This window comes from Bos indicus x Bos taurus, chromosome 15 (assembly GCF_003369695.1).
Source record: "Bos indicus x Bos taurus breed Angus x Brahman F1 hybrid chromosome 15, Bos_hybrid_MaternalHap_v2.0, whole genome shotgun sequence".
NCBI lineage: Eukaryota > Metazoa > Chordata > Mammalia > Artiodactyla > Bovidae > Bos > Bos indicus x Bos taurus.
The window spans coordinates 13,014,645-13,039,550 of NC_040090.1; the positions used below are offsets into that span (position 1 = coordinate 13,014,645).

Consider the following 24,906-nt stretch of genomic DNA (forward strand, 5'->3'; position numbering starts at 1 on the left):
TGCAAGCAGATTCTTCACCCTTTGAGCCACCCAGGGAAGGCTGTTATTAGGCTATACACCTAGTAACAGAACTATTATGGAAAATGAGCATCTTCAAGTTCTTTATATTGCTAACTTGCTCTTTAAAGACTTTTAAAAATTTGCAATCTCAGAAGTGGTTTAAATAAGTTTCTATTTCCTTATATTTTCTGTTTTCTTCTCAGTTCCCCACAGCATGTAGTTTTTTTTTTTAATTGAAATAAAATTGACAAATAAAAGTTGTATACATTTTATTTTAAGATGTACAACTTGATATTTTGATGTACATGCATATTATGAACTGATCATTATAATGAACTAAATAACATCCATCTTTTCTTTTCTTTTCTTCCTTCCTTCCTTCTCTCTCTCTTTTTGTCATGAGAACACTTAGAATCTGCTTTCTTAGCACATTTCAAGAATACAATACAGTGTTTTTAACTATAGGCATCATGCTGTACCTTAGATCTCCAGGATTTATTCATCCTGTGTTTTGAAATGTGTACCCTTTGCCCAACATCTCCTCATTTTCCCCACCCCTAGGCCCTTAGCAGCCACCATTTTATCCTGTGTTTCCATGAGTTTTCCTATTTTAGACTCCATGTATAAGTGAGATCACACAGTATTTGTCATTCTGTGTCTGGCTTATTTCAGTTTTCTCAAACTATCCTTGTCTGGATTTGGAGAGCTATTGAGACTCTCACAAAGAATCATAGCTAACTTGCACTGAAAATGTACCTAACACAATCTGAAAAAGAAAGTGGAATTCTCTACCTATGGGTAGCAGATTTTTCTTTAGTGTCTCTAACTCTCACTCTCAATAACATAAAAGACAGTGATCCCAGATCTCTGGGTTCTTTTCAGCCCATGGCTTCTTTACTTTATAGAAACTTTGCATATGTGTGTGTATGTCGCTTGGTCGCTTGGTCCTATCTGACTCTTTGTGACCTTATGGACTGTAGCCCACTGGGCTCCTCTGTCCGTGTAATTCTCCAAGCAAAAATACTGAAGTGAGTTGCCATTTCCTCCTCCAGGGGATCTTTCCAACCCAGGGATTGAACTGCCTCTCTTGCATCTTCTGAATTGCAGGTCGATTTTTTACCCACTGAGCCATTGAGGAAGACCCATAGAAACTTTGCAGAAATCAACAAATTTAGTTTTTTCCAAGAATAAAAATGGGGAGGTTTCAGGAGTCTACATTCATTCACTTATACCCTAATCTCCTAAATATATTTTATCATTGCATCCATTAAATATGAAAAGTATACTGTACTCACTGTCATTCATTTCCAAATATTTTATAATATAAAGTATATTTTTCATATTTTAGATAAATAATTAAGTTGATCAATGTTCTATATATGTCAATTAGGTTAAGTTCATTCTTTGGGTTCAAGTCTTTTATAAACTTGACATTTTGATCAGACAAAATCAACAGGATTGGAAGTAGTTTTGCTTTTGCTGAGAATCCTTATGGCTCTTGTATAGTTACTATTCCTATGTTTCTTCATTTGTTTTATTGTCATGATATGTTGCTTAAGTGATTTAGTGAGGTATGTTAAAGTCTTCTGCTATGATTGTGCTAAGGTTAGTTGCTTTAGTCGCTCAGTCTTGTCTGACTCATTGAGACTCTGTGGATCCATGGACGATGGGCCCACCAGGCTCCTCAGTCCATGGAATTCTCCAGGCAAGGATACTGGAGTGGGTTGACATTCCCTTCTCCAGGGAATCTTCCTGACCCAGGGATAGAACCTATTTACCTGAATTGCAGGTGGATTCTTTACTATCTGAGCCACCAGGGAAACCATGATTATGAGATTGCCTATTTCTCTTTTAGTTCTGTCATCTTTAGCTTTGTATGTTTTGGGACTGTGTCATTGTTATTGAGTGAAGTCTCTCAGTCGTGTCTGACTCTTTGCAACCCCATGGACTGTAGCCTACCAGGCTCCTTGGTCCATGGAATTCTCCAGGCAAGAATACTGAAGTGGGTTTCTATTTCCTTCTCCAGGGGATCTCCAGGGATTGAACCCAGGTCTCCTGCATTGTAGGTAGATGCTTTACCATCTGAGGTACCAGGGAAGCCCATTATTGTTATTCGATACATTCAAATTTAGGACTGGTATACCTTACAGTTGTATAACTCCAGGCTTTGTAGTTCCCTTTCTGTTAGAGACTTGTCAGTTTCTATTCAGATATGTAGAGAAGTATCAGAGCTATCTCATACCAAAAGTCATGCTTTTTGTTTTCCATAGGTTATCTAATTTAATTTTAAATAAGATGTTTAGGAAAATATCATTATTATATCTGTGAAATGAAAATATCTCCTGCCATATCAATAAACAATTAATGTCACCACCATCAGCAATTTCTGGTCTCTAAATGTGAATGAGAGCTCCTAAAACTGTGATCCAACTTTTGATCTGTGATCCAACTTTTGAACTGTGGTGTTGGAGAAGACTCTTGAGAGTCCCTTGGACTGCAAGGAGATCAAACCAGTCAACCCTAAAGGAAATCAGTCCTGAATATTCACTGGAAGGACTGATACTGAAGCTGAAACACCAATCCTTTGGCCACCTGATGTGAAGAACTGACTCCATGGAAAAGACCCCGATTCTGGGAATGATTGAAGGTGGGAGGAGAAGGGGATGACAGAGAATGAGATGGTTGGATGGCATCACTGATTCAATGGACATAAGTTTGAGCAAGCTCCAGGATTTGCTGATGGACAGGGATGCCTGGCGTGCTGCAGTCCATGCGGTCGCAGAGTCCGACACAATTGAGTGACTGAACTGAACTGAAAACTGTGATCCAGTGGATGCTGCCACCTCCCAAGGTAATTGCTGAGGAACTGGGGGAATGCAAGAAGCAAGGGGAACAAGGAAACAGGATTAGTGCCAGATAGCAGAGGTGCATATTAAGGAATGAATTCAGTGAGCCCAGAGGCTTCCATCTTCCCATACATAGAATGCTAAATTCCTTAACTTGATGCCTACTTTTGAGCTTCAGACTGTCTGCTCCCTTTGTTGCAAAACTGTATGTAGCCTAACTTCCCCTCCTGCCTCCTTGGAGCAGTTTTCACAGAGTTACTGAGTTACTGTCTCCCGGGCTCATAGTCCTAAACATTCCCACCGAATTAAATAACTATCTACTTTCAGGTCGTGACTATATTTTTTAGTGGACATATCCTTTGGAAGATAAGGAAACAACTCAGAAAGTAACAATGTAATGGTAATGACATAAGCGATTGCCACTGGATTTGAACTGAGACCTTATAACTTTATAATGAGGTCAGATAATTGTTAAGTATTTGCTTCCCTAAGAATGAATGAATGAAAAAATAGTCATGATTTTCCATGAAGTCAACCTTATCCTGAAAACCTGGCTGAAACAGTTGTTGGATGCAAGGTGATTGTATGCTCTGCACATCTTATTTTGATGTTTTCCTAGGCAGATGGGACTTGAACAGCTAACTAGAGTTCATAAGCATATTTAAACTTAAAGTTTGTTTCAAAACATTAAAAAATAGAATATAGGAATGAATGAAAGAAAGATATACACTGGCATCAGTCTCTTTTTTGAAATCAATATATTAACACATTTGTTATTGAGTTATATGAATTGAGATTAGTCATCATGTTTTTGATTGAAGATACCAGATAGGATATTGTCATTATAAATATAATAACTCAGTTCTTGACTGTATGTTTATGTCAAAAGTCCTATTTGCGATTTGGAGTGCCCAATGACACAAATATAATAAAGGAAACCTTCATTCATTTATATTCAATAAGGCAATGTTAGAAAATGATACATTCTCTCTTCCTGATCGTTAGCACTTTGGGTCTCATGATTCTTTATTAAATTTATTATTTCTTGGGATATAATTTGCGAAGATTCTGTCTTTAGCATCAGTATCTCTTCTTTGGCTTCCATTATAAACAGTGTTTACAATTAAGTGGTAAAAATATACACTTTGGGAATAATTACAGTAAGTGGGCACACAGCATCTGTCAATTTTGAAAGGGGCATGGTCAGATATGCAAAAGATTATATTAATAGTATGTATTTACATCAGGTCTTGAAACCTGAGAAGAGTGTCAGCATCTTCTGGAAGTCTAAGAATCAGGCGAGAATCGCTGTATCCCCACTTCCGTTAAAAATTGCTCTGTATTTTACTCTGCGGGTTGATAGCATCATGGGGCAAAATACACAGCTGGACACAGAGAATTGGGCCTTTGTTAGAGAGAATCCCTAAGACAGATCTCCAGCCGAACAAAGAGGAGATGAGAAGATTCTTACTATTGATGGGTCCCAATATTTAACCATATGATGCCACAATAAATGCAGTTTTTTTTTTTAATAAGAGGAAAAAAAAGTTTAATTCCATGATTGTTCAGTGGCAAAAAGAAATAGGCAAAAAAAAAATTTCAGAAAATCAGAAAACATAGTTAGGGGTAGGGCAGTATGGAAATGGCTAGGAACTGGCAGATATGCAACTCCAACTTTTTAAATTGGGGTATAGATGCTTTAGAGTCTATCATACAGAGTAAGTCAAAAAGAGAAAAATAAATATCATGTATTAACACGTATATATGGAACCTAGAAAATGGTACAGATGAACTGTTGCAGGACAGAACAGAGATGCAGACATAGGGAACACATATGTGGCCATGGAGGGGTGAACTGGGAGACTGGAATTGACATATGTGTACTTTCATGTGTAGAAAGGATAGCTAGTAGTGTTGTTGACCAAAATCGTGGCTTTCTCTGCCCACCGAAGCCAAATAAAAAATCATGGAGACAGAGTTTGGAGGAAATAGACAGGTGACTTTAATTCTCACCTTGTGGCGAGGGGAACACAGAAGGCTCTAGCCTCAAGAACTGTGCCCCCGTTGCTAGGGAGTCTAGGGGCTTACATAACACGAGGGTTCCCAGTAAGGGGTTGGTGATGAGGAACAAAGGTGTTAGGATAGTTTCAAAAACAGCCATAGGCTGGTGTCAATAAGCCAGTAATTGAGTCTGGCAGCTCTGTGTCTCTGCAGCCTTCCTTCTGATATGTACCTACAAGGGGAAGGAAGTGTCGTAAGGGTAAGCAAAGGACAGTAGCTGTGAAATGTAGCTCCTGCAGAATTAGGGGGCAGAAAAGCAAACTTAGTCACAGACACACTGAGTTAGGAGCAGTTAAAGTGAAAAAAAAAAAAAAAAACCACTTAGGAATGTTCAGGCCTGCTCACTATATATTCATCTTGTTTTCAGGAAAGGGAGAGAAAAAAACTCATTCCTCTTTTTTTCTCCTTTTCACTGCAACCCATTCCTCTTTTTTCCCTTTTCACTGGAACAAATTCCTCTCCCCACCTCCACCTCGTTTCACAGCAACAGCAGGAACCTTCTGCACAGTGCAGGACACTCCGCTCACTGCTCTGCAATGACCTAAGTGGATGGGATGGGGGGGTGGGTGGGTGGGTGGGTGGGAGGCCCACCCACACATATGTATATATGTACATATACATATAGCTGGTTCCCTTTATTGTACAGCAGAAAGTAACACACAATGTGAATTCCACTCTTTTTATTTCACATATCAAAGAAGGATGGTGGGCAGGGTTTGACGGTAATTGTTCTAAACTCTGTATTAGAGGTCTAAAGCCACATCAGCGCACCTTAGAACTCCAAAACGTTGCCCTCCCTTTTATGTGAAGTGGTTTAGTTACTAAGTCGTGTCCTATTCTTGTGATCCTGTGAGACTGTAGCCCACCAGGCTCCTCTGTCCATGGGATTTCCCAGGCAAGAATACTGAAGTGGGTTGCCATTTCCTTCTCCAGGGCATATTCCTGGATCGAACCCAGGTCTCCTGAATTGCAGGTGGATCCTTTACCCACTGAGCTACTAGGGAAGCCCTGTGAGCTCATACATGTAAAGAAGTGTGGATATTTTCCTGGCCTACTGTTAGCTACCAGATAAATTCATTTATTTTGAGGCATATATATATATATATATATTTTTTTTTTTTCTTTTTCCCCCAGAAATACTAGTGTCAACTAAGAAGTATAGTCACAACATGAAACATTTAGTGGAAATGTTTAAACTGGAGACCAAGATTCTCAGTAGTTCGGAGATGACTGCTCCAAGGAGGCTAGGGGAAGTCAGGTCTTATACAAATTACAACAAAGGGAACAGTCTGTCTGAACATCAAATATCAGGTTTAAAGTTAAGGAATTTAGCATACTATGCATGGGAAGATGCAAGCCTCTGGGCTCACTGAATTCATTCCTTTCATACACTGTCTCAGGCCAACCCGTTTCCTTGTTCACCTAAGGAGTGGCCAATGGCTGCCGCTTGCACTCTCCCAGCTCTTCAGCAATCATCATGGGGGATGGTTCATCCTCTAGATTGCAGTTTTGGGAGCCCTTATTCACAACTGGAGGCCAGAACTTGCTGATGGCAGTGACATTTCTTGTTTATTGCTATAGTAGATATTTTCATTTCCGTCTAGTGGCTCAGAATCTGCCAGTTATGCGGGACACCTGGGTTCAGTTCCTGGGTCAGGAAGATCCCCCGGAGAAAGGGAATGGCTACCCACTCCAGTATTCTTGCCTGGAGAATTCCATGGATGGAGGAGCTTGGCAGGCTACAGTCCATGGAGTCGAAAAGAGTCAGACACGACTGAGCAACTAACTAGCTTTGATTCAGACATGGAAAGATGACAGTGATTGACAGCATCTAAGCAAATATTAATTTGCACCCTATTCCCATTATAAAAATCTGACTTTAACATTGAAAATGTTTTCATTGTGCAACTTCCCCTTAATCCAACTGTATTAATATTACAGATATAATTTGGTTACAAGGCTAAATGGTATGGCAACCCACTCAGATATTCTTGCCTGGAGAATTCCCTGGACAGAGGAGGCTGGTAGGTTACAGTCCATGGGGTCACAGAAAGTCAGATACAACTGAGTGACCAACACTTATTTCCTTTAGATGGAACATTATTCTCTTTGAAGCATCTTCGTTTAGAGCATATTCACTTTAAATGCTTAGAGATATTTATAAGAGGGAATTCCAACTTGGAGCTATCATTAAACTAACCATTTTTAAAGTGAAAACATTTATGGTGTAAGTGGAAAAGAACATGGAGACTGATGGAAAGTCTGTATTTTAACCCTTGTTAAAGACGTAACTGTGTGCTCTTGCCTGTACCTTGTAACTTTACTAAACATTAGCTTCTTAATGTTTGAAATTATGCATTCTATGTAGAGACTTTTAAATTGTCTTGAGAATTAAATGGGACCACACACATAAATACCTTTTTTTTAAAAAACACTGTTTCTCTGACACTCAGAGGCAGCTAAATAGAGCTTGTTAAATGAAAGCAAAAGCTGAAACATTTAAAATGCGTAATGGTGGGAGATTATGATTAATCAAAAAGTTAAGTTACTTTAGAATGTTTCTTCATCAACTCCTTTTAAATAAAAGCTGCAATTCAACATCGGTCAATTCACCAAGGTCTCTAGGGGAGATCCTGTTTTCCTGGCTGAAGTTCAACAAATTTGGTGGCCTCATGATATACGGATTGTACTTTAGCAAAGGGATCAACAGCTCATCCAAGTACCTTTGACTCTAGAGGGAAATAACACTTTTAGGTGGAAACCTGCAATAGACTTGGACATCTGCATAATGATGGAAATTAGCATAGGTTTACATAGAACACAGCTCTATTAGAATTGTGATGCCTTGGAAAGGAACTGAAGGTTGTAAATTTCCTAAGGGAACGTCTCTGGAGGGTGTGAAAACCTGAAACAAAATCAGACCAACTAACAGGTGTGCTGTGAATGGCTGAAAATAAAGAAAATTCATCATCCTAGGACAAGTGTATTGCATTTTTCGTAACTAACAGTGACCCATGACAGCTCGTGTGATACGGTCCTCTCACTTTTTAAGGGATGCTAATAACTGGTAGGCTTTCTCTCTTCTGCTTATTGAGAAGTGATATAGTATAAACCTATTCATTAGATAACTATGACCTCATCAAAATATATTTCCCAGTGGAGAATAAGAAAATCAAGAAAGGGAGAGGAGAAAAGTGGGAAAAGAGGAAAGGGAGAGGAGAGGAAGACAAGAAGGGTAGGGATGAGGTGGGAAAAAGAGGGAAAAGAAAGAAAGAAAACTATGAATTTAGCTTGATTTTATTGTTTAGCAGCCATGAAAATGTGATCCCCAAAGTTTCTAGAATGTGGTATTATAAGCAGATACAAGGTAGTTTAATGTACAGTAGATTCTGAAGGTTCTGAGATCTGCCCAAATTTCCAGCCACACTCTGCAGATGGGGATGATAAGAAATCAATGCTGTCCTCCTGTTGGTACTGACAGGAACAATTTCCTATATAAGTAGGAAATTGTACCTGGATTTGTGAGCAAAAGACAACTTCAGAGCAAAGTTGTCCATGACAGTGGATGTCTGCAGAGATCTTCAAAATTCCTGGGCAGCGGTAGAACGTAGACACGTGATTCCCAAAACTTTCACCACCAAAGGTTCCTCCAGCATTTTTGAACCCCATAATTTGAATTTTTTTCTACTGAACAGAGTTCATGGATGTAATGGCACTTAGTGTGTTTTTCATGCTATTATTAAGCAATCCACTGTATATTTCTATTGTCATTCCAGATTGAGAATAGAAAACATGGTTTCATCTGAGTTGATTTAAACCAAGCCACAAAGACACTTGATCTTTTAGATAGCTCTTATTTATAGTAGATGATATTTATCACTGTCTCTTTTGAAATATTGAAATTAGTGCTTGGCAACTGGTCCATTCTAAAGGAGATCAGTCCTGGGTGTTCATTGGAAGGACTGATGCTAAAGCTGAAATTCCAATACTTTGGCTACCTCATGCGAAGAGTTGACTCATTGGAAAAGACTCTGATGCTGGGAGGGATTGGGGGCAGGAGGAGAAGGGGACGGAGGATAAGATGGCTGGATGGCATCACCGACTCAATGGACATGAGTTTCTGTAAACTCCGGGAGTTGGTGATGGACAGGGAGGCCTGGCGTGCTGCGATTCATGGGGTCGCAAAGAGTAGGACACAACTGAGCGACTGAACTGAACTGATTCTTACATAGGAGATTAACTAATATATAAAATAATAATTTTAAAGATCAATAAGTATATAAAATGATAAGATTGAAGTATCAATAGAAAGGGAAGTGAACTGAGACAGAAAACCTCAGAATAATTGGATAAATTATGAGGCAGTAAGGTGGAAAAGAGATGCTGAGACTCCCTGGTAGTCTTATTGTTGTTCAGTTGAGTCCCACTCTTTGTGGCCCCATGGACTGAAGCACACCAGGCTTCCTTGTCTTCACCATCTCCCAGAGCACGTTCAAACTCATATCCATTGAGTTGGTGATGCCATCCAATCATCTCGTTCTCTGTCATCCCCTTCTCCTCCTGCCTTCAATCTTTTCCTGCATCGGGATCTTTTCTAATGAGTCAGCTCTTCACATCAGCAGGCCAAAGTATTGGAGCTTCAGCTTCTGCATCAGTCCTTCCAATGAATATTCAGGGTTGATTTCCTTTAAGGTTAACTGGTTGGGTCTCCTTCCAGTCCAAGGGACTCTCAAGAGCCTTCCCCAATACCACAGTTCAAAAGCATCAATTCATCAGTGCTCTGCCTTCTTTGTGGTTCAACCCTCACATCCAAACTCTCATGTCTATACATGACTTCTGGATAACTATAGCTTTGACTAAATGGACCTTTGTTGGCAAAGTAACGTCTCTGCTTTTTAATATGCTGTCTAGTTTGATCATAGCTTTTCTTCCAAGGAGCAAGCGTCTTTTAATTTCATGGCTGCAGTCACCATCTGTAGTGATTTTGGAGCCCAAGAAAACAGTCTGTCACTGTTTCCAATGCTTCCCCATCTATTTGGCATGAAGTGATGGGACCAGATGCCATGATCTCCATTTTTCGTGTGTTGAGCTTTAAGCAAGCCTTTTCACTCTCCTTTCACCTTCATCAAGAGCTCTTTAGTTCCTATTTGCTTTCTGCCATAAGGATGGTGTCATCTGCATACCTAAGATTATTGATATTTCTCCCAGAAATCTGATTCCAGCTTGTGCTTCATTCAGTCCAGCATTTCTCATGATGTACTCTGCATATAAGTTAAATAAACAGGGTGACAATATACAGCCTTGCCTTTCCCGATTTGGAACCAGTCTGTTGTTCCATGTCCAGTTCTGTTGCTTCTTAACTTGCGTACAGGTGTCTCAGGAGGCAGGTAAGGTGGTCTGATATTCCCATCTCTTGAAGAATTTTCCACAGTTTGCTGCAGAAAGGCTTTATCATACTCAATGAAGCAGAAGTAGATGTTTTTCTGGAATTCTCTTGCTTTTTCTATGATCCAACCGATGTTGGCAGTTCTATCTCTGGTTCCTCTGCCTTCCCTAAATCCAGCCTGATTTCTGGGAGTTTTTGTTTCAGGTACTGTTGAAGCCTAGCTTGGAGAATTTTGTGTATTTCTTTGCTACTATGTGAAACAAGTGCTATTGTACAGTACTTTGAACATTCTGTAGCCTTGCTCTTCTTTGGGATTGGAATGAGAAAAGGTTTTCTGTTCTATAGCCAGTGCTGAGTTTTCCACATTTTCTGGCATATTGAGTGCAGCACTTTCACCACATCATCTTTTAGGATTTGAAATAGCTCAGTTGGAATTCTATCACCTCCACTAATTTTTGTTTATAGTGATGCTTCCTAAGGCCCACTTGATTTCACCTTCCAGGATATCTGGCTCTATTTAGTTATCACACCATCATGATTATCTGGGTCATGAAGATCTTTTTTGTATAATTCTTCTTTGTATTCTAGCCACCTCTTCTTAATATCTTCTGCTTCTCTAAGGTCCCTAGCATTTCTGTCCTTTATTGTGCCCATCTTTGCATCAAATGTTCCCCTGTTATCTCTAATTTTCTTGAAGAGATCTTTAGTCTTTCCCATTCTATTGTTTTCCTCTATTTCTTTGCATTGTTCAGCAGGTGTTAAATTTCACCTTTCCTTTCTCCCTGATTTTAATGGCTACGTGGCTCATTCTCCTAGTTACTAGAGCCAGATAGTGCAGAAGCAATGGGTGGATATTGAGCCAGACCCAGCCCCTTGCTGCGTGAGAGATTTGATAGAAGCCCTCTGTTTCCCTGAGCTTGGCTTTTCCAGCTATAAAATAAGGCCATTGTACTGTGATCTTGCTATTTCTTTCTATTCTAACATGCTGTGATTTTTTTTTAACATCATTTTCTCTGAGCCTCATTTTTCTTATCTGTAAAAATGGGAAGAATGCGTACATCACAAGGTGACTTTGAGGATTAAAAGTTAGCAATTTAGTATCTTTCCCTGTACAAATCCACCTGATCCCTCAATTCAGTTATTAAGAGTTCATAGAATGAGTTCAGTTAGTTAATGGTGTAACACTGTTTGAGTCTATTCAAGTTCAGTATTTCATTTATCAAGTAGTGAGTTTTGGATAGTGAGGTTTTATCAAATGTTTCTGGTTCCTGGATATCTATGGAAGCACCTTGCACATAAGCTACTCTCAATACAGATTTATTCTGGCCTCTCTGACCATGAAGATAGAAACAGCCTTGTTCAGCTTTGCACACCCAGTATGCAGCAGTGTGCCTAACAGTCAGGAATGGCCAAGGAAAATTTGTGGCTCTCAGGTAAGTCATGGAATCTGGCTGGGGCTCATCTTGGCTGTAAAATGTGCTTAACAATATCTATCCCCCACAGAATTGTTATTAAAAAATGATAAAAGATCATTTAATACAAGGTAAATTCATGACTATCATATAGATATGAAATTTTCAAGTGTAAAAGATTTTATATAACTCATTAATCAGTGAGAGAACCAGGAAAGTTACAACCAGTTAAGAGAAAAATCCAAACTAAAGATACATTTACGGATTAAGAATATTGAAATTAATGTGCTAAGGAGGCAAAACTGTCTTCTTGCACAGTGAAGAGGGAAGTCAGTTGAACATCTACTAGACATGATAACATTTGACTACAGAGAAGAATTATTCTGTATTGCTAACAGCTATTTATATTTTGCAGAGTTGTGAATTCTGTTGAATTCTTCCACAAAATCACATGAGCAGAAAAATGTGCTGTAGAAAATGTATATAGATTTCCACTGAAGCATTAACATTTCCACATGTAAATCAATTAGATAATCATGTAAATTATGTAATTGGTGCCTAGCACATAGCAAATTTTCAATAAATGGTTACTTTTAAAATATGCAACAGTGAAATAGTCTCTTTTATAAATACTCAATAAATTGAATAAGAACTGCAACAAAAATTTAATCTATTAATATTCTTAGGTTTGAAAAAAAAATATTCTTAGGTTTGGTATTTGTCCCCTCATGTAATTCATGGCCCTTTTCCTCTTTTTTAATACTAGTTCTACTATGTTTCTTTAACATATGCTAAGAAGAATCTGAAAATTGCTTAATAAATTTAGACATTTCTTTCTAGCATTAAATACAGTATTATCCTAATGGGAATTCTTACAATAATCCAGAATGACAGTAGAAAATCCAAGTTTGAGTCAAACTTAGCAATGGCTGTTTATTCATATATTTGTGGAAGGAAGACTCTCGTGCTGTCACTTCTGTCCAAGCCACAGTTCAAAGTGTTGAACAGGGGAGTCAGTTTTATGGGGTAAAATGAGAAAATACTGAGACTCTATCTAACTGGCAAGCATTCTATTAAGATAGGATTTTTGGAAATTTGGGAGACGTTCTAATTAGTATATTTGACAGTTCTTGGTTAACTGAAGAGCAAAGACAAGAAGTTTGGGGTTCACAAAAGTAAGGATTGCTCAATACTGAGAGCAGAGGATTTTCTGTGACTATTTCCTAGAACAGGAAGGTGTTCATAGGGCTCTTTGTTGCTGTCATAATACTCCTTTTAGATTGGGAAAATGGGATCACTATGGCTGATGGTTTCTTACTATAAACCAGTTAATATAAGAGAGAGTTTAAGAAGTTATATGGTTTTGATGTGCATGAAATGATTATGTTGAATTTAGTTACAAGAGCCCCATGAATCCAAAATGGACATTTGAACTTTCAGGCCAGAACAATTGTGATGAGAGAAATAAAAATCATATGGTTAGGGAAAATAACCATTATTATGATATACAATGACATGGAATTTAGTATCAATTTTTCCTTGGAAGTCACCATAGTTCAATATCCAAGCCACTATTTTTCTTTGTCTTAAGATGTATGTGTTCTGATTGCTCAGTCGTGTCCTGCTTTTTGCGATCCCATGGAACATAGAGCATGGAATTCTCTAGGCCAGAATACTGGAGTGAGTAGCCTTTCCCTTCTCCAGGGGATCTTCCCAACCCAGGGACCTAACCCAAGTCTCCCACACTTCAGCCAGATTCTTTACCAATTGAGCTATCAGGAAAGCCATGTCTTAAGATAAATTCAGTGTAAAAAATATTTCAATATTATTAAAACAATATTCTATGTTCCTCTCCCAGACTGGAATAAGAAAAGATTAATGGATTCAGCTTTCGTGCATGCATGCATGCTCAGTCACTAAGTTGTGTCCTACTCATTCAGCTTCAGTTCAGTTCAGTTGCTCAGTTGTATCCAACTCTTTGTGACCCCACGAATCACAGCACGCCAGGGCTCCCTGTCCATCACCAACTCTCAGAGTTCACTCAAACTCATGTCCATCGTGTCGGTGATGCCATCCAGCCATCTCATCCTCTGTCGTCCCCTTGTCCTCCTGCCCCCAATCCCTCCCAGCATCAGAGTCTCTTCCAATGAGTCAAAACTTCACATGAGGTGACCAAAGTATTGGAGTTTCAGCTTCAGCATTAGTCCCTCCAATGAAGACCCAAGACGGATCTCCTTAAGGATGGACTGGTTGGATCTCCTCGCAGTCCAAGGGACTCCCAAGAGTCTTCTCCAACACCACAGTTCAAAAGCATCAATTCTTTGGTGCTCAGCTTTCTTCACAGTCCAACTCTCACATCCATACATGACCACTGGAAAAAACATAGCCTTGACTAGATGGACCTTTGTTGGCCAAGTAATATCTCTGCTTTCCAATATGCTTTCTAGATTGGTCATAACTTTCCTTCCAAGGAGTAACAGTCTTTTAATTTCATGGCTGCAGTCACCATCTGCAGTGATTTTGGAGCCCAGAAAAATAAAGTCTGACACTGTTTCCACTGTTTCCCCATCTATTTCCCATGAAGTGATGGGACCGGATGCCATGATCTTTGATTTCTGAATGTTGAGCTTTAAGCCAACTTTTCCACTCTCCTCTTTCACTTTCATCAAGAGGCTTTTTAGTTCCTCTTCACTTTCTGCCATAAGGGTGGTATCATCTGCATATCTGAGGTTATTGATATTTCTCCTGTCAATCTTGATTCCAGCTTGTGTTTCTTCCAGTCCAGTGTTTCTCATGATGTACTCTGCATAGAAGTTAAATAAGCAGGGTGACAATATACAGTCTTGATGTACCCCTTTTCCTATTTGGAACCAGTCTTTGGTCCATGTCCAGTTCTAACTGTTGCTTCCTGACCTGCATATAGGTTTCTCAAGAGGCAGGTCAGGTGCTCTGGTATTCCCATCTCTTTCAGAATTTGCCACAGTTTATTGTGATCCACACAGTCAAAGGCTTTGGCATAGTCAATAAAGCAAAATAGATGTTTTTCTGGAACTCTCTTGCTTTTTCAATGATCCAGTGGATGTTGGCAGTTTGGTCTCTGGTTCTTCTGCCTTTTCCAAAACCAGCTTGAACATCTGGAAGTTCACAGTTCATGTACTGCTGAAGCCTGGCTTGGAGAATTTTGAGCATTATTTTACTAGCATATGAGATGAGTGCAATTGTGTGGTAGTTTGAGCATTCTTTGGCATTGCTTTTCTTTGGGATTGGATTGAAAACTGACCTTTTCCAGTCCTCTGGCCACTGCTGAGTTTTCCACATTTGCTGGCATATTGAGTGCAGCACTTTCACAGCATCATCTTTCAGGATTTGAAATAACTCAACTGGAATTCCATCACCTCCACTAGCTTTGTTTGTAGTGATGCTTTCTAAGGCCCACTTGACTTCACATTCCAGGATGTCCGGCTCTAGGTCAGTGATCATACCATCGTGATTTTCTGGGTTGTGAAGATCTTTTTTGTACAGTTCTTCTGTGTATTCTTGCCATCTCTTCTTAATATCTTCTGCTTCTGTTAGGTCCATGCCATTTCTGTCCTTTATCGAGCCCATCTTTGGTATCTCTTGGTTCCCTTGGTATCTCTAATTTTCTTGAAGAGATCTCTAGTCTTTCCCATTCTGTTGTTTTCCTCTATTTCTTTGCACTGATCACTGAGGAAGGCTTTCTTATCTCTCCTTGCTATTCTTTGGAACTCTGCATTCAGATGCTTATATCTTTCCTTTCCTCCTTTGCTTTTTACTTCTCTTCTTTTCACAGCTAATTGTAAGGCCTCCTCAGACAGCTATTTTGCTTTTTTGCATTTCTTTTCCATGGGGATGGTCTGGATCCCTGTCTCCTGTACAATGTCATGAACCTCCGTACATAGTTCATCAGGCACTCTGTCTATCATATCTAGTCCCTTAAATCTATTTCTCACTTCCACTGTATAATCATAAGGGATTTGATTTAGGTCATACCTGAATGGTCTAATGGTTTTCTCTACTTTCTTCAATTTAAGTCTGAATTTGGCAATGTGTTCATGACCTGAGCCACAGTTAGCTCCTGGTCTTGTTTGTGCTGACTGTTTAGAGCTTCTCCATCTTTGGCTGCAAAGAATATAATCAGTCTGATTTCAGTGTTGACCATCTGGTGATGTCGATGTATAGGGTTTTCTCTTGTGTTGTTGGAAGATGGTGTTTGCTATGACCAGTGCATTCTCTTAGCAGAACTCTATTAGCCTTTGCCCTGCTTCATTCTGTACCCCAAGGCCAAATTTGCCTGTTACTCCAGGTGTTTCTTGACTTTCTACTTTTGCATTCCAGTCACCTATAATGAAAAGGACATCTTTTTTGGGTGTTAGTTCTAGAAGGTCTTGTAGGTCTTCATAGAACTGTTCAACTTCAGCTTCTTCAGCATTACTGGTTAGGGCATAGACTTGGATTACTGTGATATTGAATGGTTTGCCTTGGAAACAAACAGAGATCATTCTGTCATTTTTGAGATTGCATCCAAGTACTGCATTTTGGACTCTTGTTGACCATGATGGCTACTCCATTTCAAAGGGATTCCTGCCCAGAGTAGTAGATACAATGGTCATCTGAGTTAAATTCACCCATTCCAGTCCATTTTAGTTTGCTGATTCCTAGAATGTTGACGTTCACTCTTGCCATCTCCTGTTTGACCACTTCCAATTTGCCTTAATTCATGGACCTGACATTCCAGGTTCCTATGCAATATTGCTCTTTACAGCATCAGACCTTGCTTCTGTCACCAGTCACATCCACAACTGGGTATTGTTTTTGCTTTGGCTCCACCTCTTGATTCTTTCTGGAGTTATTTCTCCACTGATCTCCAGTAGCATATTGGGCACCTACCGACCTGGTGAGTTCCCCTTTCAGTATCCTATCATTTTGCCTTTTCATACTGTTCTTCAGCTTATCTGGTTTTAAAAACTGACCTCCCTGACATGTAAGTTGTTCACTTATGATCTGAAGAATGAGGCTAATAAAAACTTGCCAAAGAGAGCTATAGGTAGTAAATGCTTAGAAAGGTGGTTGTACTAACGGAATAAGATTATGTGGTTTTGTCACTAAGTTGTGTTCATCTCTTGTGACCCCACAAACTGCAGCCCACCAGGCTCCTCTATCCATGAGATTCTCCAGGCAAGAATACTGGAATGGGTTCAATTTCCTTCTCCAGGAATAAGATTATATGTGTGTATGTGTGTGTGTGTATATATACATATATATATATATATGTATGTATGTATATTTATATATATATACGTCAGTTCCTTAGTCATATCCGATTCTTTGAGACCCCGTGGACTGTAGCCTGCCAGGCTTCTCTGTCCATGGAATTCTCCAGGCAAGAATACTGGAGTGGGTTGCCATCTCCTTCTCCACGTATGTACACATATATGTGTATGTATCTGTATATATATATTCAACTAGCAAATCCCTAGGCCCATAGGAGCGTCTCAAAGTTAAATTCCCTTTCACTTTCTCAAGACATGCAGGAACAAGACAGTTTTAATGAAATCTATTATATTAACTGTATAGTCAATAAACTTTTATTAACCTTTCGTCACTCACCTGGTGTTTTGCTAGGTGCTAACTGTAGATACAAAGCCATATTAACATGAAATATTGTTTTTAAAAGAGAAATGTTTTCTTCCTATCCTTTTCTATTAAACAAATAATAAAAATGTTCAAGTATAGCTTCCCCACTGGCCCAGTGGTAAAGATTCTACGTGAAATGCAGGAGATACAGGAAAACAGGTTCTATTCCTGGGTCAGGAAAATGCCCTGGAGAAGGAAATGGCAACCCACTTCAGTATTCTTGTCTGAAAAATCCCATGGAGAGAGGAGCGTGGTGGGCTGCAGCCCATAGAGTCCAGAAAAGAGTAGGACTTGACTGAGCACACATGCCTGGGTGCTATAATCTAATTGATTAACCTGCATTTCCTGAGCATTATATATTCCTAACTATATCCTTTTATTCTTTTTTATGTAGGAGTTACTGGAAAAGCAGAGATAAGCTATGTAGATTAGCAATATGGAAACGTCCTGAAACCCCTTTGAAGTCTCCGTAAATTGACTAGATTCAAGTTTCACAGATACGGAAACTGGTCCATGGACAATTTGCTACAGGTAAGTGAGAGGTGTAATTTAATCTGTTAGAAACTTCCAAAGATTCATTGACTGTGGGATTGTTAATTACATTTCAGATGATTGTAATGTTCCTTCGTCAGCTGACAGCTTCTCTTGCCTCCCAAATGTACACATGTGGATGCCAACATATGGCTAAATGTCTGGCCATTTCATCTTGTTCATTTGGGCTTCAGTCAATTACAAAAGGAAGAAGCAGGGGGAAAAAGTACCCACCTCATAAAACTTTTACTAGTAGTGATTTATGCAGAGGGGTGAGAGTCCAACTGTTCCTGGAACAGATGTTTCTTTGTACTGCCCCAGGAGTTGAAAGAGCAGCAGATTGGTCTGCCCAGGATTCAGAATGGAACAATCAGACAAATGGTGATGTCCCCCTCCTTCTTTGAAACCAGGGCAGTAGTTAGGTCATTAATATGGAACAAAGTGTTTGGGAAAGGTAACTGGTTTTTTATTCTCCCTTTGAAATCCTGGTGAGGTTGGAATACCTGATGTGGTAACAGCATGAAAATATTTTCTCGTGGGCTATTGGGAAAGCTGAACTTGCCTGAATGTACCAGCGGGGAAGAAGGAAAGTCCAGGTCACTCATACAAGTGTCAGTTCCTGGGCGGAGGGCATGGGCTGTGGCATGGTCTGCAGCTACATGTTGTATCATCAATTGTCAAGGCCACATGAGCCTAGAAATTGGAGATGTCCAGCTCTGTGAAATTGAAATAATCTGCTTATTCATCTGTGGGGCTCAACTGTATTAAGGAGAAGAAAAAAAAAAGTAAGCTGAAATTCTAGTGGCATTGAGCTCCATCTATGGCAAGGGAGACATTTGTACTTGCCATCTTAATTGGCAAATGCTTGCTTGAATCATTCTTGCGGTTTTAAGAGTAAAGTAGAAATCTTCTTAGAATCTGGCACTGGGGCATGCGGAATTGTCCTACATTTTCTGTTAATGTTTAGTTCTGAGTTGCATGTATAACAGCTACCTGTCCTGGATTCATAACTAAAGATCTTCCTTGAAGACATCTATCCATTTTTGCATCTTGTCCATCACATTGTATAGATTAAGCTAAATGGAAAACATGTTATCTGTCTTCTGGGAAACCACTGTGTTTGGAAAGTCACATAAGAGCACAGATATGGAGGTGTTTTTTAGCATGTGAAGTGTTTTTTAAAGATGAAAGGCAATGGTAAGATCAAGGTAAGGTAGCAGCGCATCAAGAGGAACATGAGGCAGCAAAAAGAGGAAAGACCTGAAAGTCTTGTTTTTTGTTGTTGTTGTTGTTCATTTTTTGGGTATTTTAAGAGCATGTGATGGCCCCCTTTCAAGAATCCGCCTCAGTGCAAGAGACCTGGGTTTGATCCCTGGGTTGGGATGATCCCCTGGAGAAGGGACCAGCTATCTACTCCAGTATTCTGGCCTGGAGAATTCCATGGACTGTATAGTCCATGGGGTCACAAAGAGTCGGACACGACTGAGTAAATTTCACTTTCACTTAGTCCTTCTATCTATACGGAAGGGGGGATGTTATTTCCTTTTACTTTGGCTCTTTTGTTTATCAGGAAGAAAGACTCATAATAGTCACTGTAGTGAAAAGATAATTATTTTGTTTACATGCATGGGCTGGAATTGAAACAGAAATTGAAAACAGGAAAAAAAAAAGATAGTTCTAGCATTTTCTTATATGTCTGTACCATTTTCATCAGCAGTAGCAAAATTATCCTCTTTGCAACTCTACTTCTCCCTGAATATATATTCCATCCATTCTTCTCTCTCTCTTTCTACCCGACTCTTTCTTTCTCTCTCTCAGCTTCTGATTGCTTTTCTTACCCTTCCTTCATTTGATTCTTTCATACTTTTGCCTTGAACCTAGCTTCTCATGGCCTCTCTGGCATCTTCCCATTTATTCACCTTCTAATCTTACTGCTAATGGCCTGCATCTGGGTTATACCTAGGAAACAGAAACTACACTGGGTATTATAATAGATAAAATGTAATTTAGGAATTATTAACCAGATATTGGAGAATTAAAGACACGAGCAAGGACACTGATAAGTCATAGAGGTTGCAGGAAGTGGCTACTTTGGCTGCAGAGCAACAGACATGAATTTGGGATGATGAGAATTCAGAAGATTGGAGGAAGGGCTTTACAGAACTGACATTCAGGGATCTTGAGTAGCCTTGCTGCCTGAAAGACTGAGGAACTGTAGAAGCTGGGGTGAGAAGGACTCCATCTTGCTGGGATTAATGTCTCTAAGAAGAATGTGGAGAAGGCAATGGCACCAGCTTGCAAGTGTAGTGCCCCAGGAGGTCAGATTGGGAACCACAGATATCTGGGACTCAGAATTTTGTGAGGAAACCTGTTGAGTGAATATTAACAGCCTAAAGAATTAGAAGGGAATCCACAGGCAAAGATGGAGCCGGATCTCTGAGGAAGGAGTACCAGGCAGCTAGTGCTGTTATATCACCTGGAAGAGGGGCACCGTGAGGTTGTTTTTAGGAGTATGGGAAAAAAGAAAAAAACTGGAATTAACTGTTCTGTAGAGTGTAGGTCATGAGCAATTTTCCCTCCAGCTCTCCAGTCTCCCTCTAACTGTGTCTATTGACAGAAACAGAAAATCAGGTAGCAAAAGAATATTGTGCTTTGCAGAGACCCAGGCTCAGCATTTCAAAGCAAGATGCAATATGTATCTTGGATACTGTGTGGAGTATGGATTTGAACTGAGATAGCAACCTAACAGTGAGCGCATATCCTGTCCCTGTTTGCATGTAAAGGTCTGCGTGTGTATGTGTTTAATTTCAAATGCAAGAATCTGCCTGGCTTGATTCATCTCATCACTTTGATCACAAATATTGACTTAGTTAACAGATTCACCTAACTAGTCCGGTGCCACTTTGGCTTCAACAAGTGGCATAAGATGATGGATTATAAAAGAATAAATTTCTAAGCATTCCTCTCAGGGCCTGAATCTGTTTTGCTGGAAAAACAACTAAGGGCTTTCATGTGATTGAACGTGCATAGATATAAAATATGTAAATGTGATAATGACCGACTTTTACGATTCTACATTAACACTTGTGTTAGGAAATAACATGGAGAGATCTCAGTGTCCTCTTCCTGCATTCCCCCTAATGATACTATCTTATAAAACTATAGAACAGTATGACTAACAGGATACTGACATTCTACAGTCAAGAGATTTTCTGTCACCACAAGGGTCTCTCCTGTTGCCCTTTTATAGCCACACCCACTTCATTTCCTTAAGCACAGGTCATTTTTATACTTTTGTCGTTACAAAAATGTTATCTAAATGGAATTGTACAGTATGTAACATTTGGGGATAGGCTTTTTTCACCCAACATAATTCTCAGAAGATTCACCCGAGTTCTTGACTGCATCAGCAGTTCACTGATTTTTCCAACTGTATTAATTTATGATAAAGATGCGTAACAGTCTATTTTACCATTCACCTTCTGAAGGATGTCTTGATTATTTCCAGTTTGAGGCTATTGTAAAATGGCTAGAAGCATTCATGTACAGCTTTTTGTGTGAACATAAGATTTCATTTTATTGTCTCAAAGAGCAGTTGCTAGATTATATGGTGGTTGTATATATACAGTAGGTTTATCCCCAGTTTTATTTAGAGATAATTGACATATAATGTTGCATGAGTTTAAGGTATACAGTGTGATGAGTTGATACGTATACACACTGTGAAATGTTCACCACAGTTAAGGTTAGTTAACACATGCTTCATCTCAAATTGCCATTTTGTTATTGTTTTGTGGTGAAAACATTTAAGGACTCTTAATTAAAAAAAAAAAAAAAACTCGTAGCAAAATTTAGCTATATAATACAGTCTTTTTTGGGAGGGGAGGGTATAGTAAGTTTACTCTGGATGAAACATAAATAGGATAAATAGAAACAAGCAAATGAAAATCAGTCTTTAATTACAGAGTAATAATAAAAGTATGTGGCACAGTGTAATGCAAAGAGCACTGCTGTTATTATCGTTGTTTAGTCTCTAAGTCATGTCTGACTCTTTGCAACCCAATGGACTGCAGCACACCAGGGTTCTCTGTCCTTCACCATCTCCTGGAGTTTGCTCAAACTCATGTCCATTGAGTCAGTGATGCCATCCAACCATCTCATCCTCCATTGCTCCCTTCTCCTCCTGCCCTCAATCCTTTCCAGCATCAAGGTCTTGCAAATGAACTTTCTCTTCACATCAGGTGGTCAAAGTGTTGGCGCTTCAGCTTCAGTATCAGTCCTTCAGTGAATATTCAGGGTTTATTTCCTTTAAGATTGACTGGTTTGATCTCCTTAAAGTCCAAGGGACTCTCAAGAGTCTTCTCCAATGCCACTATTCAAAAGCATCAATTCTTTGGCTCTCAGCCTTCTTTATGGTCCAACGCTCACATCCATGTGACTACTGGAAAAACCATAGCTTTGATTATACTGCGTGTGCATGCTAAGTCACTTTAGTTGTGTCCAACTCTTTGTGACCCTATGGACTGTAGCCTGCCAGGTTCGTCTGTTCATGGGATTTTCCAGACAACAATAATGGTGTGGGTTGCCATGCTCTTCTCCAGGGGATTTTCCTGACCCAGGGATGGAACCCACTTCTCTTCTGTCTCCTTCATTAACAGGTGGGTTCTTTACCACTAGCACTAGCTGGGAAGCTGTATTATAGACAGGGTTATGATCAAGCCTAACCTCTAGTCATGGCCCTGTTGCCAACTAGAGAGATTATAGGGCCTCCATATTCTCTGGGGTTTCTATTTTAGAACAAAATATAAACTTTTCTATTACGGAAAAGGGTTTTAATTCCCCAAGAATGATGCAAACCTCACATTTGAGATATCTAGTGTTTACATATCCAAATATCAAAGCAGTGTAGTCATCATGCTTTACTTTAGATCCCTAGAACTTACTCATCACATAAGAGAAAATTTGTACTTTATGACCAATGTCTATTGCTCCCACCTTCTACCCTGGTAACAATTAATATGCTCTTTGTTTCTATGATGGAGTAGGAAATGGCAACCCACTCCAGTATTCTTGCCTGGAGAATTCCAGAGGTAGGCTATAGTCCATGAAGTCACAAAGAGTCAGACATGACTGAGTGACTAACACGTTGCTCTGTGAAACAAATAGAAAGATATAGTATTTTTTTATCTGTGTTTAGATTTTTTTGAGGTTGATCTGTTTTTAGATTTCAAATATAAGTGAGATTATACAGTATTTGTCTTTCCCTGTCTGACTTATTTCACTTAACATAATGCCCTCAAGGTTCACCCATGTTATTATAAATGGCAAAATTTCCCCAAATATTCATTAGAAGAACTGATGCTGAAGCTGAAACTGATGCTCAAGAAGTCTGGCCACCTGATGCAAAGATCTGACTGATTGAAAAAGACCCTGATGCTGGGAAAGATTAAGATGGTTAGACAGCATCACTGACTCAATGGACATGAATTTCAGCAAACTCTGGGAGATAGTGAATGACAGAGGAGCCTGGTGTGCTTCAGTCCATGGGGTCACAGAGAATTGGACATGACTGAACAACAACATATATCAAATATATACATGATATGATATATATATATATATCGTATATATGGAATCTATATCTATGTACACAATACCTTCTTTATCAATTTATTCATTGATTGACACTTGATTACTGTGAACAGTGCTACAGTGAACATGAGAATATAGATATCTGTCCAAGAAACTGATTTCATTTCCTTTGTATTTACATCTAGAAGTGTGGTACCTGGATCATACAGAGTATTGCTTTTCATTTTTTTGAGAAACTTTCATACGATTTTCCATAGTGGCTACACCAATTTGCATCTCCACCAACAGTTTACCAAGATTCCCTTTTCTATATGTCTTCACCAGCATTTGCCTTGTTGAAAATAGTCTAACAGGTACAAGTTAATATCCACTGTGGTTTTAATTTTCAGAGAAAACATTTTTAATTTCAGTAGAGTCCAATTTTGGAGAAGGCATCCCATGGATGGAGGAGCCTGGTAGGCTGCAGTCCATGGGTCGCTAAGAGTCGGATACGACTGAGTGACTTCACTTTCATTTTTCATTTTCATGCATTGGAGAAGGAAATGGCAACCCACTCCAGTGTTCTTGCCTGGAGAATCCCAGGGGCAGGAGAGCCTGGTGGGCTGCTGTCTATGGGGTTGCACAGAGTCGGACACGACTCAAGTGACTTAGCATAGAGTCCAATTTATCAGATTCTCCCTTTGTGGATCATAGTTCAGTGTCCAGTATAATTAATTTTCAGAGAAAACATTTTGAATTTCAGTAGAGTCCAATTTATCAGATTTTCCCTTTGTGGATCATAGTTCAGTGTCCGGTATAAGAACTCTTTTCCTATCTGTAAACCTCAAAGGTTTTCTTCTATTTTTTTTCCTTAAAACTTTTATTTATTTTTTAAATTTTGTCTTATTTTTTAACTTTACAATATTGTATTGGTTTTGCCATATATCAAAATGAATCCACCACAGGTATACACGTGTTCCCCATCCTGAACCCTCCTCCTTCCTCCCTCCCCATACCATCCCTCTGGGTCATCCCAATGCACCAGCCCCAAGCATCCAGTATTGTGCATTGAACCTGGACTGGCGACTCGTTTCATATATGATATTATACATGTTTCAATGCCATTCTCCCAAATCATCCCACCCTATGCCTCTCCAACAGAGTCCAAAAGACTGTTCTATACATCAGTGTCTCTTTTGCAGTCTTATTTATTATATATAAGTTCATAACCCATAACCCATTTTGTGTTAACTTTTATATAAGATGTGAAACTCAAGTCACATTAAGGACATGTTTATGGATATCCACTTGCTCTTCTTGGCACTAACATCTATTGATCGAATTTTACATCCATTTGGAAATCTTCTTGGTTATTGGTATAATGAAGAATTTGGGTATTATATTCTGAGACCTTCCGTTTTAGCTGCCTTCTTCTGATATTGCT

At 39.2% G+C, this 24,906-nt stretch overlaps 1 protein-coding gene across 4 annotated transcripts in view; it reads left to right on the forward strand.

Annotated features, from left to right (window-relative positions):
• Nucleotides 1-24,906, forward strand: part of LRRC4C (leucine rich repeat containing 4C) — a 1,428,975-nt gene that overhangs the window by 841,934 nt on the left and 562,135 nt on the right. For all 4 annotated transcript variants that reach the window (XM_027562627.1, XM_027562628.1, XM_027562626.1 and 1 more), the window contains exon 4: nt 17,755-17,891. The gene's annotated coding sequence lies outside the window, so the exon portion shown is untranslated. The remainder of the gene's footprint in view (nt 1-17,754; nt 17,892-24,906) is intronic.